Here is a 17,831-nt window from a genome sequence, read left to right as displayed (position 1 = left end):
GGGGTCGAGAAAAATTAGCACCGGTCGACATCAAACTTATCCCAAGCAAACAGCCCTCCGTGTGTTCCATGCTATGCCTCTTCCCTTTGCTTGGCTCAGAGTGTCAAACACGTTGTCTCTTGTTGTGACTGTCTATATGAACCATATGGTCCATGAAGCCGCACGTGTTGGACCCATGGTTTTTTCCATGTAGTTCATTTGACTGACCACAAAATTTGGATTCTGAAGACGAAATCAGAGTCAATTTCCATGCCTCTTTGCATGTTGACTTTTTGATGGATCGAGCATTGCAACACTGATGCATGAAGCCATGCTTACCGCATGGCCATTCATGTAGATAATTGCAGCCGCTCATTCCCATAGCGGTGCCCCAAGATGAGAGCTTGATGAATAGAGCCCACAGCAATGAACAGATGTGATTAGTTGTGTGTATAGTCATATGGTGCATGCAATGTAGGGTATAATTTCTCATTAATAGGTATGATGGTCAAGATTGGACCTTGCCTTTTGAAAGTTTGGGACTCAAAATAGGGGAGGGAAAGATTTTCACTGGATTTTGTATTGGTTATTGGTGAGAGAGATCAGAATAATGGAATTTTAATTAGTGGTGATCATTTTGACTTCAATTAATAATATGAAAAGAAAACATTAAGATATATTGGATCGGTACACATATGAGACCATTAAAATAAAAAAAATAAAACAAAAAGGCAATAAGAGATGCCATTCCAATGGTTTATAGATGTGTAGCCATATTTGATGCAAGTAATTGGTTGTCATTGAGCATCACTGCATCTTGCAGGAGTTTAATACTCGTGTGACGTGAATCTCAAGCCCACTAACAACCTCTGTAGATGTTTGGAAGTGACACCTGAGATTAAAAGCATTACCACAATTCATCTTGCAGATATTGCACCAAAAGGATCCTATCCGGTTTGGTGGTTTGGTTTGGTGAATGTCTGAGAAGAAGTTGTCGATTCTGTGAATGCTATGGGAAAGGCAATTGATCACGGTTTGCTTGCAGGGCTTGGTCTGGGATATTTTCAAATGGTGCTATTCGCTTTATCCCAATAAGGCTTTGTTTTGGAGGTATTTCCAAGAAGAAAAAAAAGAGCAATTGATGTGCAATCAGCCATAAGATATATGCATGTTTCTAGTTGGTTTTTCACAAGCATATCGAAGAAACAATGCTCATAGAACCAAGCAATGCTTAGAAGGGATAGTGAATTGCTTAAAATGGGAATCTAGGTTAGATACGCAAATTGGCATACTTCCAAAATGAGAGAGCACTGCCCACTAACACAAGCAATTGAACAATATACAGGTTATAAAACATTCCAAAAGGAAAGAAAACGTGCAACTGCAAGTGAAATATTCAATAATTTAAGCTGTGCTTGGTTGCATAGAAAGTGAGGGGAAGTTAAACAAATTTCAATTCTTCGAGGCTATGTTTCAATTATAACAATGTAAGGAAAAACAAAAGAAAATAACATGAGAGTGAGCCCACACCTTCCACATGACCGTTACCAGAAAGCATGATCCCACTCGCATTATGGCAAACAGATGGCTAGATGAGGATGGCTTATTGGTCAAAGTCATGGTAGATGAAAGAACACTAAAGAGGCTTGAAATATATCAACTAAGTGAACTTCATAACACTAAACTGATGGTCTTAATAGCACTTGTCTTGGATACATAATGGGATCTCAAAATACAATCCGTAATTCACCAAGTTTCAAAGAGAAAAATATTTAGGGGTGGACATATCGTCTAACAAATAGTTAGTATCATAAGAGAAAGACCATATTTCATCCATAAGAAGAATTCAGATCAAGCAGTGAAATAGAAATTATTATGGATAAAAAAGAAAAAAAAAACAATTATCTTATTACTCATCAATATATACCTTACCAACCATTATCATTAAATGATGAGCAATCTAAAGGATTCTTTTTGTCATAATTGTCACTGAAAATCAGACCATATTTCAAACAAAATGATATCCTTGTTTGGATGATTATGATTATTCCATTGGCCTTTGCATCGGCCAAGTGTATGGGAGGAACACTGAATTGAAAGCAGGCAATGTGAAACACAAGCATCCGCTCAAGCATGAGAGGAACACTTGTATTTCAACCTTCTTAGCATTACCTTCTAAAATCTTCTTCTTTCCACTCTGGTAGTAAAGATTGTATTGATCTTTTGATGTGAACCTTATATTCTCATACATACCTTCTTTATTTATGTATGTATGTACGTACGTAGGTACATATGTAGATAGGTACTTGTATATGTATGTAAATGTGCGTATCTATGAATGCATATAGTAGTAGCAGGTCACCTTTCAATGGTTCAAACTTCTTATAGTAGATATAAGGTGGTTCAGCCTAAGGTGGAGCTCCCAATTTCCATGTAACATTTGCACATTTAAGCTTCTGTGCTAAATAAATTGTTCTCTGCCAGCTTGTACTGGTAGGTATATGTTTAACTGAGTCTGCAGCCTATTTTGTTCTGATTCTCAAACTATTCTTTTTGGTTATCCTTCCCTTATAGGGTAGTTAAGGATATTTTAGATCTACCTTTTTTTTATATATATTTTTGATACAGTAGTAACTTACACCATACGCATATGAATATACCTATAAAAGTCAAAAAGGAGTTAGGGAGGGAGCAGACCCAAAACTCTCCCAGCGAAACTTTTCTGAATGATGCACAGTAAAGAAAGCAATCCAGTCAGCAGCATTATTTGCCTCACAATAGACATAAGTGGCCTGAAAAGCTACGAGTCCACACACATCCCATATTAGCGGTTGCCTATCAAGACGGTTGTGCATGTCAATACTTTCCTGAATTCAAACGATCACCGTGGCCGTATCACCTTCAAGATGAATATAATCCATTCCTAGAACCAATCTGGGCCCTCCCAACTTTGCAGCACTAACTGACTCTTTGAAGATATGCCATCCCTCGGCCACAATAAATTTGGACGGTAATAGTGCACCTACTGAATTTGGGAAGCATCAACATGTACCTCTAATCATACCGGACAGTTTATGTTGAATATATCTACTGACTGGTTTCTATTATAATGTCAACTGATAAATTTTTAGCGGATACTATTTGAATCATTTGTGATGTAGTAACCAAGAAAACCCAGTTCCTGGTTGGGAGCCTACCCTGAATGAAAACCATGTCAATGGGATTTGGAGCAACAAGACAAAAATAATGTGATTTGGTTTAAGAATGTTGGGAGGGAAAAAAATCATGAACAGGAGACTTTAGTAAAGTAAAACCCTTTGAATGGCAAACTTGTATCACACGCTATCATGAAAATTGTGCAAATATTTTGAATACAATATCGTAAACCAAGTTACCAACATAGGATTTCAATGCTAATACACCCTACACACAGACATATTGATCCCAAAGAATATTAGCAAGATCCACAAACAAACATATCTAGATAAGAAGTCCCTTGAGGGGGCAGGACTTGCATCGATTTGTGTCAGCAGATAAGGGGATCACAGATTTGGGGTTAGGGATGTTGAATGCATGAGAGAGAGAGAGAGAGAGAGAGAGAGAGAGAGAGAGGGAGGCGAGTATTTGGGGGCAGGGGTTTAACCGGATGGATAATTTTAATCATTTTTTTAAAGAAAAAAGTAACTAAAAATCCACCTAACAATCCCAAGAAAAAGGAGACGGTGAGGGCGAGGAAGACGTAGAATGCCCCCCTCCTCGGAGAATCTTTCTGGCTCCGGCCGCCGGTCCTCGGCGAGGGATTGGCGCGGGCGTTGGGGAAGGAGATGAGTGGGTCGCCCAGGAAGGAGTCGTTGTCAAAGGTGGCGATCTGGCCCGTTACTGGGATGACGCCGGAGAGGAGGGGGTTGAAGGAGACGTTAAACTTTTTCAAGTCGGTGAGGCCGTTGAGGCTCTCTGGAAACTCGCCGGAGAAGTTGTTGCACGAGAGATCCAGGTTCTGTAGGCACTGGATCCCGCCGAGCTCCGGTGGGATGGGGCCGGAGAAGCTGTTGTTGGAGACGTTGAGGACGACGAGCTGGATCCTTGCGATCTCCGGCGGGAGACGGCCGGAGAGCCGATTGATGTTGAGATGGACTAAACTAAGATTCCTCATCCGGCCGATCTCCGGCGGGACCTCGCCGGAAAGCTGGTTGCCGGAGAGCTGGAGGTAGCCGGAGATCGTCAGCGTCCGGAAGGGCGAGGTGGGATTCAGGCACATCGGGAAAATCCCATGCCCCTTGAGAAGCTGATCCCAAATAAACTGGCAGTTCTTTGTCGTCATCAGGACGTAGGCGAAGCTGAAGGGCGGGTAGGAAGCCGGAATCCACCGCTTCATGGCCAGGCACTCGCCGGAGCCGGCGATGAGGCTGTCGCGGCGGTTGGTCTCGAATGTCGGGACTGGATCGCTCCCAATTGCCGATATCTCCGGCGGAATTTTCCCCGTGAGACGGTTGTTGGCGAGGTTCAGCCACAGCAAGCTGCTGCAGTTCCCGATCTCCCGCGGAATTTCACCTGTGAGACTATTATTGGCTAGCATGAGCCAGAGGAGGGACTTTAAATTCCCGATCGTGGGAGGGATCGAGCCGGCGAGTTCATTGAAGGAAAGATCGAGTGCTTGGAGTCCGGTAATGTTGCCGTATTCCGGCGGGATGCTTCCATTGAAGTTATTGTAGGCAAGAATCTAGTATTTGAGGCTTGGCATGTAGTTGATCTGGACTGGGAGATTTCCGGTGAAGTTGTTGTAGCTGAGGTCTAATCCTGCAAGGTGCGGAAGCTTGAGGATGCCGGAGGACTCCATGCCGCTGGTGTACTGATTAGTATGCAGGACTAGGTTTCTCAATGTTGTGAAATTCCCGAATATTTGTTGGATTTCACCGCCAAAATAGTTCTTGCTGACATCAAGGAACACCAATTTGGAGCAATTCAGCAGCTCGCGGGGGATGTCTCGATCAAAACTGTTTTTGCCTAGTACGAGTGTTTCGAGCTGTGAGAGTGATCCGATGCCGGAGGGCACCCTGCCGGTGAAGGAATTCCCCCAGAGGCTCACATGGTTTAGCTTCGAGCAGTTGGCGATCGAATCGGGGAAGACTCCATCGAAACTATTCGCTGAAAGGTCCAAGATTTCGAGCCCGCAGTCCGATCGGAAGCTCTCTGCAGAGAATTCGCCGGTGAAATTGTTCTCGGATACCACGAATTCCCTGAGCTTGGAGAACCCATTCCAGATTTCTCCATAGAACTGGTTCGAGCTCAGGTCGAGGTACTGGAGCTTGGGGCACTGATCGATGCGGCCGGTGATCTCTCCGGTCAAGTTGTTTGTTGAAATGTTGAGGGTGACCAGGCTCTGGCATATCGCCGGGAAGTTGGACTGGATTTCTCCGAAGAACCGATTGATGCGAAGGTCGAGCGTCTCCAATTTGTTCAGTCCGGTCAGGTTCAATTCTCCATCGAGGAGGTTGTGGGAGAGATTGAGGTACCGGAGGTTGACGCAACTGTTGAGGTCGCTCGGGATGCGGCCGCCGATGGTGTTGGCTGAGAGGTCAAGGTACGCGAGCTCGGTGAGGAGGGAGAAGCTGGGGAAGATGGCGCCGGAGATGTTGGAGGCGGATAGGTCAACATGGGTGACACGCCCCTCGCCGGTGCAGCCAATGCCGAGCCAGTTACAGGGGGAGGTTTCGGACTCATTCCATTGAGCATAGCTACCTCTGTATATGAGGTTGTTGTTTTGGAGGAAGTGCTTGAGCTGAAGCAGGACTTCCTTGTCGTTCTGTGGAGAGTCTTTGGCAGTTATCGCCTGACCTGCAGCAGATCTAACAAGTAAGCTCTCGCAAACAATAAGCAGGACTTCCCACGATGAACACGCCGGCCGAACGGCCAGCGTGATCTCCGCAAGCCCCCCCCCCCCCCCCCCCCCCCTTTTCCCTCTCCCTCTCTCTCTCTCTCTCTCTCTCCCTTTCTTTCTCCTCTGAGAGCCCCATCCCTTCCTCTTCTTTTTCCCCTCTTCTTGAGACGATCGCCGGAGCCGTAGTCGCCGCCGGAGCCGCCAACGCCGCCGGGGATCCATCGTCGACGACCGGAGGTGAGGAAGACAACCATCTTTTTTTTTTTTTTTATGGATTTAAAAGGGAAAAGAAAGAGGGATGTCAACCGGCTTTATTTCCCTGTTTTTGGGAAAAAAATTTTTGTGTGGGATTCGGCCGGCCGACGGTGGCCGGCCGAGGTCAATCCGGCCGAAACGAGTTCGGCCGGAGGTGGGTGAACGGGGGCCGGGCTTCCAGCCCCGGTCTCCCTCTCTTTTCCTTCCTTTCTTCCTCCCTTTCTTCCTCTCCTTCTCCTTCTTCTCTTCGTCTCTTTCCGCCGCCTGTGACAGCAGAGTGGCCGGCGGCGGCTGGCCGAGCGCCGCCGCCGAGGGCCACGGTCGGCCGCCGAGGGCCGACCGGAGCCACCAGCCACCCCCCCCCCCCCCCTTCTTCCTTTCTTCTTCTTCTTCTCCTTCTTCTTCCTCTTCTCCTTCTTTTTCTTCTTCTTCTTCTTCTGGCTGGGTGCTTGTCCTTGCTTTGATTTCCGTGCCTTAAGTGGGGATCAGACCATGAACCGGTTTAGATTATGAACCGGTTCCACCTAATCCTCGTATTGGGTTTGATCTGAATTTGAGTGAATAGGTTTGGGTTATGGTTTGGATCTGAGTCAGAAATTGGGGTTAGCCTGATTTGAGTGTAATCTGGTTCGTCAAGATTTAATCTAATCTGGTCTGGTCAGACCTGGTTTGGGTTGGGCTAGGGACCTGTTTTTGGGCTGAGTTGGGTCTGATTGGATTTGTGGGCTGGTTTGGTTTGGGCCCGAGATCTGATTTGGACCTGTAATCTGGTTTGGTTCATTTGGGCCTAATCTGTGTTGGGCCACAATTGGTTTGGGTCTAAAGAATTCTGATTTTTGGGATCTAGTTTACTTATTCTTGGATCTATGAACTTAGGAGTTTAGGGGATTGGAATTAGTTTAAATTATGTTTCTTAATTAATTAAATAATTAATATTTATGTTTAATCAGGGGTTCGTGATATCTGTGGCAGGGATTTTTAAGCGAGCCCAGGTAGGTAACCTTGCTCAAAGTATGATTTACATGTATTATGCATATGTGTATGATTATTTCCAGCATATTGATATGTTTTATATCCTTGGCATCATTATTATTTAGAAGCATGTTATTGACTGGAAATCGATCATCTGAAAATCTATTATGTAGATATTGGTTTTGAAAACTTATGTTTATATTAAGTTTGATTGTTGGAAATTGTGGATGTGATTTTGGAGATCGCGTGACTATTGTCTAGGATTCCCGCCAATGGGGTGGAAACGTTGGCCCTGTCGACTTGTATGAGGAACTAGTTCCGGCACTATGGGGTGTTTTGGCTCTGCGGAGCATGCTCTGAGGAGCAGAGATTGGGCACCCTGGGGTGCAGCACTGCGGTGCAGGGCTCCATTAGGAGCAGAGTGTTGACACTTCGGTGTGACCATGCCACTGGGTGATGTGGCCGTAGTCATGCGGTTTGATCTGTGGATTATGTTATGCGTGATGTGATAGACTGAGATGGTATATATATATTACTTAAGTATCGGATTGGTTTGCGGATCATTATATTTATCTTATGCACATGACCTGTAGTTACATTGCATATGCTTTAATACATGTTATCGTGACTTTATGCATGTTGTTACCTACTGAGCTGTTGTAGCTCATACCTGTTTTTGACATAATTGCAGGAGATGATTGATGGGGGATTCGGGAGGAGAGGACTTATGACACTGGACATAGATAGATTTAGATTCATTTTGTCATAAGTAATTGATCTTGTAAATAAATGTTATCAACTTTATTTGAGACATTTGAAATTGAATTATTGATTTGATTATCATAAATGATAGATTTTTTAGTATTGATATTGTGATCTGATGTTGTGACTTGAGTGTCTGATTATTCAGCCTTGCACGCCCGTGCGGTCTGCCGTGCGGGTGTGCAGCGTCTGGCGCGTCCCGAGCCTAGGTTTGGGTTCGGGGCGTGACAGATTTAGTGGTATCAGAGCTTAGGTTAACGATAACTAGGGACATCAGAACAAAAGAACAATAACTAATGAAAACCCTAGGAGCATAGGGACACATGTGAGGAAATGAGAGTGGGGTAGTAAACTCATAGGATGATTTTTGACTTAACCCTAACTTGTGGTATTATGTCTGTATCAGGATGCCGCCCTGCCGTGCTCGTGTACCACCTCGTCGTCTGATTGAGACGATGGGAGATGATCCGGCGACTCCTCGCCCAGCTGAGCGAGTTCAGGAAGAGGAGATTGCTCCGACAGTTTTAGACCGACCAGAGCAGGATCAGGCGGGAGGATCGACCCCAGTATTGGAACTGGTCAGGGAGGTGATTGGGCTGGTCAGACAGCAGAGGGACCCACAGCCACAGCATCCCTCTGCTAGCTCGTCGGATCAGGAGAGGAGCATTGCAGAATTCCGGAAGTTGGCTCCTCCGGCCTTCAAGGGAACCACAGATCCCAGGAGGCCGAACACTGGCTTGACGAGATGGAGAAGGCCTTCAGGGCCATGGGATGCACCGAGGAGGAGAGAGTCAGATATGCTACTTATATGCTCCAGGACCGGGCACACCACTGGTGGGAGTCAGTGGAGCGGACCATGATACAGGATATCAGGACTGTGACTTGGGCTGGATTTCGGACGGCTTTTTATTCCAAATATTTTCCGTCCAGCCGTGTCAGAGAGTTGGAGAGAGAGTTCCTGAGTCTCTCTCAGGGGAGTATGTCAGTTGAGGATTACGAGGCAGAGTTCGATAGACTGTCTCGTTTTGCACCCTCCCTCGTCCAGGACCCTGTAGCCAGGATGAGTAGATTTGAGGAGGGATTGAGACCCCACCTGCGTCGAGGCTTGGCTGCTGTCCATTGGACCGACTATGATGATCTTGTAGACAGAGCGAAGAATATGGAGATTATCTGGAAAGAGACGCAGGAAGCACATAAAGGGAGGCTGAAGAGGGCCAGAGATTCTGATTCGGATAGTGAGCGGCATGTACGCCGACCCGTGCAGATCCGTCACGGAGCAGGACAGCGAGCTCCACCTGGGAGGACTGCACCAGAGCACCAGGTGATATCAGGAGCCTGTTATTTTTGCAGTCAGATTGGACACAAGGCCATTGATTGTCCCCGGAGACGGCCCAGGGTTGGAGCATGTTACAGATGTGGCCAACAGGGCCACAAGATGGCTCAGTGTCCTCAGACCCAGTCTAGGACTATTGTCTATTATGGGTGTGGTCAGCCGGGCCACAGGATTTCTAGTTGTCCCCGGGCCGGATCTGTGCAGAGGCCACCGAGCGCTAGGGCTCCTCAACGACAGATTCCCCCTGATCCAGCACAGATTTCTCAGCCAGCCGCTCCCAGACAGCAGACAGGAGGAGGGTCTCGCACCCAGGGACGGGTATATGCACTGACACAGCAGGATGCTCAGGCATCCAACACGGCAGTGACAGGTACCTTATTAGTACGTTCTACTTATGCATATGCACTATTCGACTCAGGGGCCACACACTCTTTTATTTCATCTACATATGTGCATAAGCATGATATATTTTGCTCACCCTTGGAGAGGGAATTATGTGTTAGTACCCCAGCTGGGGGTAAGATGATCACCTCACTGATATGCAAGTCTTGCCCAGTAATTGTAGAGGGTAGAGACTTGGAAGCTGACCTTATTGTCATGGACTTACATGAATTTGATTTAATTCTGGGTATGGATTGGTTAGCTATATATCACGCTACCATTGACTGCTTCTCGAAGCGGGTGACTTTCCGAATCCCTGACATTGAAGAGTTTTATTTTGTGGGTGATGGAGGGTGTGTCTCCCCTCAGATAGTGGCAGCCTTACAGGGTATTCGGTCTCTCAGAAAGGGGTGCTCTGTGTATATGGCAGCTGTCATGGATTCTGAGCAGTCGGAACAGAAAATTGAAGACATACCCGTGGTCAGGGAATACCCTGATGTTTTCCCTGATGAGCTTCCTCGTTTACCACCAGTTAGAGAGGTGGAATTTGCCATTGATCTAAACCCTGGTACGGCACCCATATCTAGACCTCCTTACAGAATGGCCCCTGCTGAACTAAAAGAACTGAAGGAACAGTTGCAGGAGCTATTGGATCTGGGTTTCATTCGACCCAGTGTCTCTCCTTGGGGTGCACCAGTGTTATTTGTGAGGAAGAAGGACGGCAGTATGAGGCTATGCATTGATTTCCGGAAAATTAACAAAGTGACTATCAAGAACAGGTACCTCCTCCCCCGGATTGATGACTTGTTTGATCAGCTTCAGGGTGCCCAGGTGTTTTCAAAGATTGATCTGCGATCTGGATATCATCAGTTGAGGATAAAGGAGTCTGATATAGCCAAGACTGCCTTACGCACCAGATATGGCCATTATGAGTATCTGGTGATGCCTTTCGGGTTGACAAATGCTCCAGCTGCATTTATGGATCTGATGAACAGGGTATTTAAACCTTTCTTAGACAAATTTGTAATTGTGTTTATTGATGACATCTTAATCTATTCCAAGAGTCATACTGAGCATGAGCAACACTTGAAAATTGTTTTGGAAATTTTGAGACAGAATCAATTGTATGGGAAACTGAAGAAATGTCAGTTCTGGCTGGATCAGGTGATGTTCTTGGGGCATGTGGTATCTAAAGAAGGAATTATGGTTGACCCGAAGAAGATCGAAGCTGTAGTTGACTGGAGCAGACCGACAAATGTATCAGAGATCCGCAGTTTCCTTGGATTAGCCGGCTATTACAGAAGATTTGTAGAAGGCTTCTCTAGTATTGCTGGGCCCTTGACTCGACTCACTCGCAAAGGAGTGAAATTCGAGTGGTCGGATCAGTGTGAGAAGAGCTTCGAGGAATTGAAGCGCCGGCTAGTGTCAGCACCTATTTTGACTCTGTCAGTCACGGGTGTTGATTATACTATTTACAGTGATGCCTCCAAGAAGGGTTTGGGCTGTGTGCTGATGCAGAATGGAAAAGTTATTGCCTACGCCTCTAGACAGCTCAAGCCTTATGAAGAAAACTATCCCACACATGATCTCGAGCTTGCAGCAGTTGTATTTACTCTGAAAATATGGAGGCACTATTTGTATGGAGAGACATGTCAGGTATATACTGATCATAAAAGCCTGAAATATCTCTTTACTCAAAAAGAGCTGAACATGAGACAGAGGAGGTGGCTGGAGTTGTTAAAAGATTATGATCTGACTATCCACTATCACCCTGGAAAGGCAAATGTAGTAGCAGATGCACTTAGCCGGAAATCTTCAGGGAATATTGCAGCCTTGATTACTACTCAGAAGGATATTCTGGAAGATCTGAGGAGAGCAGAGATAGAGGTGTATCTACATGAGGCTACTATGAAATTGGCAAACTTGCGAGTCCAGCCTACACTTATTGATAGAATTAAGGCAGCGCAAGTTGATGACCCTCGACTCCAGAAGATCAGGAGGGATATCGAGTCTGGTACACAGTCAGATTTCCGTATACATGAAGATGGCTCTTTGAGGTTTATTAACAGAGTCTGTGTTCCAGATAATCCTGGTCTGAAGAAGGAAATCATGGATGAAGCTCACAGTACGGGATATACAGTGCACCCAGGCAGTACCAAGATGTACAAGGATCTGAAAGCGGTGTTTTGGTGGAATAACATGAAGAGGGAGATTGCCCAGCATGTATCTCAATGCTTAACTTGTCAGCAAGTTAAGATTGAGCATCAGAGACCAGCAGGTATGCTACAGCCTCTGCCGATTCCAGAGTGGAAATGGGAGCATATCACTATGGATTTCGTATCAGGGCTACCTCGTACCCTTAGAGGTCATGATTCAGTCTGGGTGATCGTAGACAGACTGACCAAAACAGCTCATTTTCTGGCAATCAAGACTGGGATGACACTGGAGAAGCTGGCAGAATTATATATCGAGCAGATAGTACGGCTGCACGGAGTTCCAGTATCCATTGTATCAGACAGAGATTTCCGGTTTGTGGCACATTTCTGGGGCAGCTTGCACAGAGCTTTGGGGACCACCCTTAGCTTCAGTACAGCCTTTCATCCACAGACAGATGGACAGTCTGAGAGGACCATCCAGATTCTAGAGGATATGCTGAGAGCCTGCTCTATTGATATGAGGGGCTCTTGGGATCATCACTTGTCACTGGTAGAGTTTGCTTATAATAATAGCTACCAAGCAAGGATACAGATGGCTCCTTATGAGGCTCTATATGGTAAGAAGTGCAGATCGCCTATCTGTTGGGATGATGTGGGGGAGAGGAAGATCTTGGGTCCAGAGATGGTGCAGCAGACAGTGGAAAAGATTCAGTTGATCAGAGAACGACTCCGAGCAGCTCAGAGCAGACAGAAAAGCTATGCAGATATCAGGAGGCGGGAATTGAAATTTCAGGTCGGAGATCATGTGTTCCTCAGAGTATCCCCTTCTAAAGGGATCATGCGGTTTGGAGTTCGAGGCAAGCTCAGTCCGAGATATGTGGGACCCTTCGAGATTCTCGAGAGAGTTGGATCTGTTGCTTATAGACTGGCACTTCCACCTGCTCTATCGGGAGTTCATTCTGTATTTCATGTCTCCATGCTGAGGAAGTATATTGCTGATCCAAATCATGTGATTGATGTGGCACCTTTGCAGCTTCGCGCCGATCTTACATATGTGGAGCAGCCTGTCCGTATAGTGGATAGGAAGGACCAAGTCTTGAGAAGACGCACTATCCCATATGTCAAGGTCCAGTGGAGCAATCATAGTGAGAGAGAAGCCACCTGGGAGTTGGAGGAGGAGATGAGAGAGAAGTATCCAGCCTTGTTCTCGGATTGAGGTATGTTTTTAATTTCGAGGACGAAATTTTTTTTTAGTTGGTTAGAGTGTAAGGACCTGAAATTGGGCCCATTCTTGGGCCCAATGAACTGAAGTCGGCAATGAATGCCGACTTCAGTCTGTTCATCGTGGTCTTCCCACGATGAACACGCCGGCCGAACGGCCAGCGTGATCTCCGCAAGCCCCCCCCCCTCTTCCCCTCTTCCCTCTCCCTCTCTCTCTCTCTCTCTCTCCCTTTCTTTCTCCTCTGAGAGCCCCATCCCTTCCTCTTCTTTTTCCCCTCTTCTTGAGACAATCGCCGGAGCCGTAGTCGCCGCCGGAGCCGCCAACGCCGCCGGGGATCCATCGTCGACGACCGGAGGTGAGGAAGACAACCATCTATTTTTTTTTTTTATGGATTTAAAAGGGAAAAGAAAGAGGGATGTCAACCGGCTTTATTTCCCTGTTTTTGGGAATTTTTTTTTTGTGTGGGATTCGGCCGGCCGACAGTGGCCGGCCGAGGTCAATCCGGCCGAAACGAGTTCGGCCGGAGGTGGGTGAACGGGGGCCGGGCTTCCAGCCCCGGTCTCCCTCTCTTTTCCTTCCTTTCTTCCTCCCTTTCTTCCTCTCCTTCTCCTTCTTCTCTTCGTCTCTTTCCGCCGCCTGTGACAGCAGAGTGGCCGGCGGCGGCTGGCCGAGCGCCGCCGCCGAGGGCCGATCGGAGCCACCAGCCACCCCCCCCCCCCCTTCTTCCTTTCTTCTTCTTCTTCTCCTTCTTCTTCCTCTTCTCCTTCTTTTTCTTCTTCTTCTTCTTCTTCTTCTTCCGGCTGGGTGCTTGTCCTTGCTTTGATTTTCGTGCCTCAAGTGGGGATCAGACCATGAACCGGTTTAGATTATGAACCGGTTCCACCTAATCCTTGTATTGGGTTTGATCTGAATTTGAGTGAATAGGTTTGGGTTATGGTTTGGATCTGAGTCAGAAATTGGGGTTAGCCTGATTTGAGTGTAATCTGGTTCGTCAAGATTTAATCTAATCTGGTCTGATCAGACCTGGTTTGGGTTGGGCTAGGGACCTATTTTTGGGCTGAGTTGGGTCTGATTGGATTTGTGGGCTGGTTTGGTTTGGGCCCGAGATCTGATTTGGACCTGTAATCTGGTTTGGTTCATTTGGGCCTAATCTGTGTTGGGCCACAATTGGTTTGGGTCTAAAGAATTCTGATTTTTGGGATCTAGTTTACTTATTCTTGGATCTATGAACTTAGGAGTTTAGGGGATTGGAATTAGTTTAAATTATGTTTCTTAATTAATTAAATAATTAATATTTATGTTTAATCAGGGGTTCGTGATATCTGTGGCAGGGATTTTTAAGCGAGCCCAGGTAGGTAACCTTGCTCAAAGTATGATTTACATGTATTATGCATATGTGTATGATTATTTCCAGCATATTGATATGTTTTATATCCTTGGCATCATTATTATTTAGAAGCATGTTTTTGACTGGAAATCGATCATCTGAAAATCTATTATGTAGATATTGGTTTTGAAAACTTATGTTTATATTAAGTTTGATTGTTGGAAATTGTGGATGTGATTTTGGAGACCGCGTGACTATTGTCTAGGATTCCCGCCAATAGGGTGGAAACGTTGGCCCTGTCGACTTGTATGAGGAACTAGTTCCGGCACTATGGGGTGTTTTGGCTCTGCGGAGCATGCTCTGAGGAGCAGAGATTGGGCACCCTGGGGTGCAGCACTGCGGTTAGGGCTGGAAGTGGGCTCGGGCCGGCCCGAAGCCCATCGGGTCGGGCCGCCTGCGGGCCGGGCTATGGGCCCGGCTCTCTGCCTTTCGGGCCGGGCTCGGGCTTAATCATTCAACCCATTTCTATTTCGGGCCGGGCTCGGGTATTTCATTGGCCCGGCCCGGGCCCGTCCAAGCCCGAGCCTATTTCCAGCCCGACGCGGGCCAGTCTGCCGAATCACGAATGCCTTAGCCCGAATCACGAATGCCTTAACCCGATTGCCGAATGCCTCAGCCCGAATCGCAGCCGAGTTGCCATTAGGGATTTTAGATTTGCAGCCCGAGGGATTTGCAGAGCAGGCCAGCAGAGGCGGCGCGGACGAGCGGTGGATCTCCTCCTTCATGAAGCGCAGCAGCGAGCCCTTGGCCCTGGACACCCCCCGCATGTTCCACGCGGTCTCCCCGACGTTGCCGGCCTCCTCCTCCTCCAACCCCCGCCAGCGGCGGGCAGCCCCAAGGGGGGCGAAGCCGGAGCCGGGCATGTCGTTGGCGTACTCGACGGAAAAGGGCTTGTCGACGCAGGCCTTCCAGAAGAGGGTCTCGATCTCGAGCGGGGAGAGGAAGCTAGCGGCAGTCTTCTTGGCCTTCTTGAGGTAGGCGCGCTCGAATTGCTTGGCCTTGGTCTCGAATTGCTGGAGCGTGTAGTGCTCCCCGCTCTGCCAGACGGGCTTCTGGATGGGGCGGGGTCGTCGAGGGCAGAACCCGATCTGCTGCTGGTGGGTGGCGAAGGTGGGGGGCTTCTTGGGGTTGAGCTCGTGGGCAGCGAAGGAGCAGTACAGGTTGGCCAGCCCCAACCAAAGAAGCCCGTTTGGATGGTAGGTGAACATGGAGCAGATTGTTGAGAGTCGGTGTCATCTGGCGTCACACTTCTGAAAAGCTTGGAATATTTTCTCATAAGATGCAATAAGTAAGCCACAATGGATTCCTTCCTATTGTCTTCCTCAGCGCAGGCTCTTTCAATCAGCTTCCTGAGAGCTCTTCTCTCAGTAAGAGCTGCTCTAGAGGATGTAATGCCCAGCTTTAAAACAGCTTGGTGGAAAATTTCAAGTTCAATGCCATCGTTGGAATCACCATTAAATTGTTTTTCCTTCTGAAGCAATGTGATTACTTCCTCACCTACTTGCTTCTCTGATGGATCCAAAGTAAAAACAGTGCCCTCCAGCTGAGCAACAATCTCCATGATCTGACAAGAATATGCGAAAATATAATCTTCAGTAAACAAGAAACGTAAACTTTGTCAAAGATAGATACAATTAGATGGATATTCAAAGCCAAACGGGCTGGCCCAAACAGGCCTGGGCCGGGCTCGGGCCGGGCTCGGGCCACTTTCCTGTAAAATTATTCGGGCCTCGGCCCGGCCCGAAGCCCGGAAGATAATTTCGGGCCGGGCTTGGGTAGGGGTGTGGCCCGGCCCGGCCCGGCCCACTTCCAGCCCTAACTGCGGTGCAGGGCTCCATTAGGAGCAGAGTGTTGACACTTCGGTATGACCATGCCACTGGGTGATGTGGCCGTAGTCATGCAGTTTGATCTGTGGATTATGTTATGCGTGATGTGATAGACTGAGATGGTATATATATATTACTTGAGTATCGGATTGGTTTGCAGATCATCATATTTATCTTGTGCACATGACCTGTAGTTACATTGCATATGCTTTAATACATGTTATCGTGACTTTATGCATGTTGTTACCTACTGAGCTGTTGTAGCTCATACCTGTTTTTGACATAATTGCAGGAGATGATTGATGGGGGATTCGGGAGGAGAGGACTTATGACACTGGACATAGATAGATTTAGATTCATTTTGTCATAAGTAATTGATCTTGTAAATAAATGTTATCAACTTTATTTGAGACATTTGAAATTGAATTATTGATTTGATTATCATAAATGATAGATTTTTTAGTATTGATATTGTGATCTGATGTTGTGACTTGAGTGTCTGATTATTCAGCCTTGCACGCCCGTGCGGTCCGCCGTGCGGGTGTGCGGCGTCTGGCGCGTCCCGGGCCTAGGTTCGGGTTCGGGGCGTGACAGTGACAGCAGAAATTTGTATACTGAAGAAACCAAAGCCAAGGAATCAAGAGGGAGGAGGAGGAGAAGAAGGTGCATGTCTGATTGATACCTGTAATAAGAATTAAGGAGAGGATGAGGAGAAAATGACACGACAGACTCGCTTCCTCCTCCTCCATGTCAAAGCTGCTATCATCGAAGAGAAGAAAAGAAGAGGAATAAGGTTGCAAATGAACAACTATGATATCCTCCTGACAGAGTGTGTTTCTCCTTAGATCTATCCTCTGTTCTTCTCTTTCTTCATTTAACAGTCCATGAAGCTGCGCGTCTGCTTGTTCTGATCACACGATGTGCAAGACCCATGGTTTTTTCCATGTAGTTCATTTGACTGACCACAAAATTTGAATTCTCAAGACGAACACAGAGTCAATTTCCATGTCGCTTTGCATGTTGACAGGTTCTCCCTTTTGACGGATCGAGCATTGCTGCATTAATGTGTGAACCCATGCTCACCACATGGCCGTGCATACAGATAATCGCAGCTGCTCGATTTACAGCGGTGCACCAAGATAAGAACTTGATCAATGGAGACCACAGCAACGAGCAGTTGTGATTAGTTGTGCGCACAGTCATACGATATAGAGTATAATTTCTCGCTGGTACATATGATGGCCAAGATTGGAGCTTGCTTTTTGAAAGTTTGGGACTCTGAATAGGAGAGGGGAAGATTTTTACTGGATTTTGTATTGGTTATTGGTAAGAGAGATTAGAATAATGAAATTTTAATTAGTGGTCATTTTTTAATAATATGAAAAGAAAACATTAAGATATATTGCGCATCACTGCCTCTTACAGGAGTTTAATACTTGTGTGACGTGAATCTCAAGCCCACTAACGACCTCTTTAGATGTTTGGAGATTTTATCAGTCAGAAGAAGCAATTAAAAGAGATTAAAACTACTGATGATCAACACATAATTTTGTTTTTAAGGATAGCTTAACTATTTTTCAAGGTGAATTATATCATTTTTGAAAACCCAAGGTTAGTTGGGTAAGCAGGGAACCCAATCTCTATGAGCTACTCCATTTCCAACATAATTTCAAAACAAAA

The 17,831-nt window shown here is 46.5% G+C and overlaps 1 pseudogene across 1 annotated transcript; it reads right to left on the bottom strand.

Moving 5' to 3' along the window:
* Positions 1-786: 786 nt before the first annotated feature.
* On the bottom strand, positions 787-17,289 carry LOC103705317 (putative LRR receptor-like serine/threonine-protein kinase At1g74360 pseudogene; annotated as a pseudogene). Its single transcript, XR_015967104.2, has 3 exons — positions 16,834-17,289; positions 3,681-5,814; positions 787-871 (listed from the first exon to the last, which is right to left on the bottom strand). The product of XR_015967104.2 is annotated as a putative LRR receptor-like serine/threonine-protein kinase At1g74360 pseudogene (transcript).
* Positions 17,290-17,831: the final 542 nt, after the last annotated feature.

The sequence above is a fragment of the Phoenix dactylifera genome, chromosome 7 (genome assembly GCF_051530095.1).
Source record: "Phoenix dactylifera cultivar Ajwa chromosome 7, Ajwa_hap1_PhDact_Kaust_v1.1, whole genome shotgun sequence".
Classification (NCBI taxonomy): Eukaryota; Viridiplantae; Streptophyta; class Magnoliopsida; order Arecales; family Arecaceae; genus Phoenix; species Phoenix dactylifera.
The sequence above is the reverse complement of the archived record's forward strand: the minus strand, read 5'-3'. Positions and strand labels throughout refer to the sequence as shown.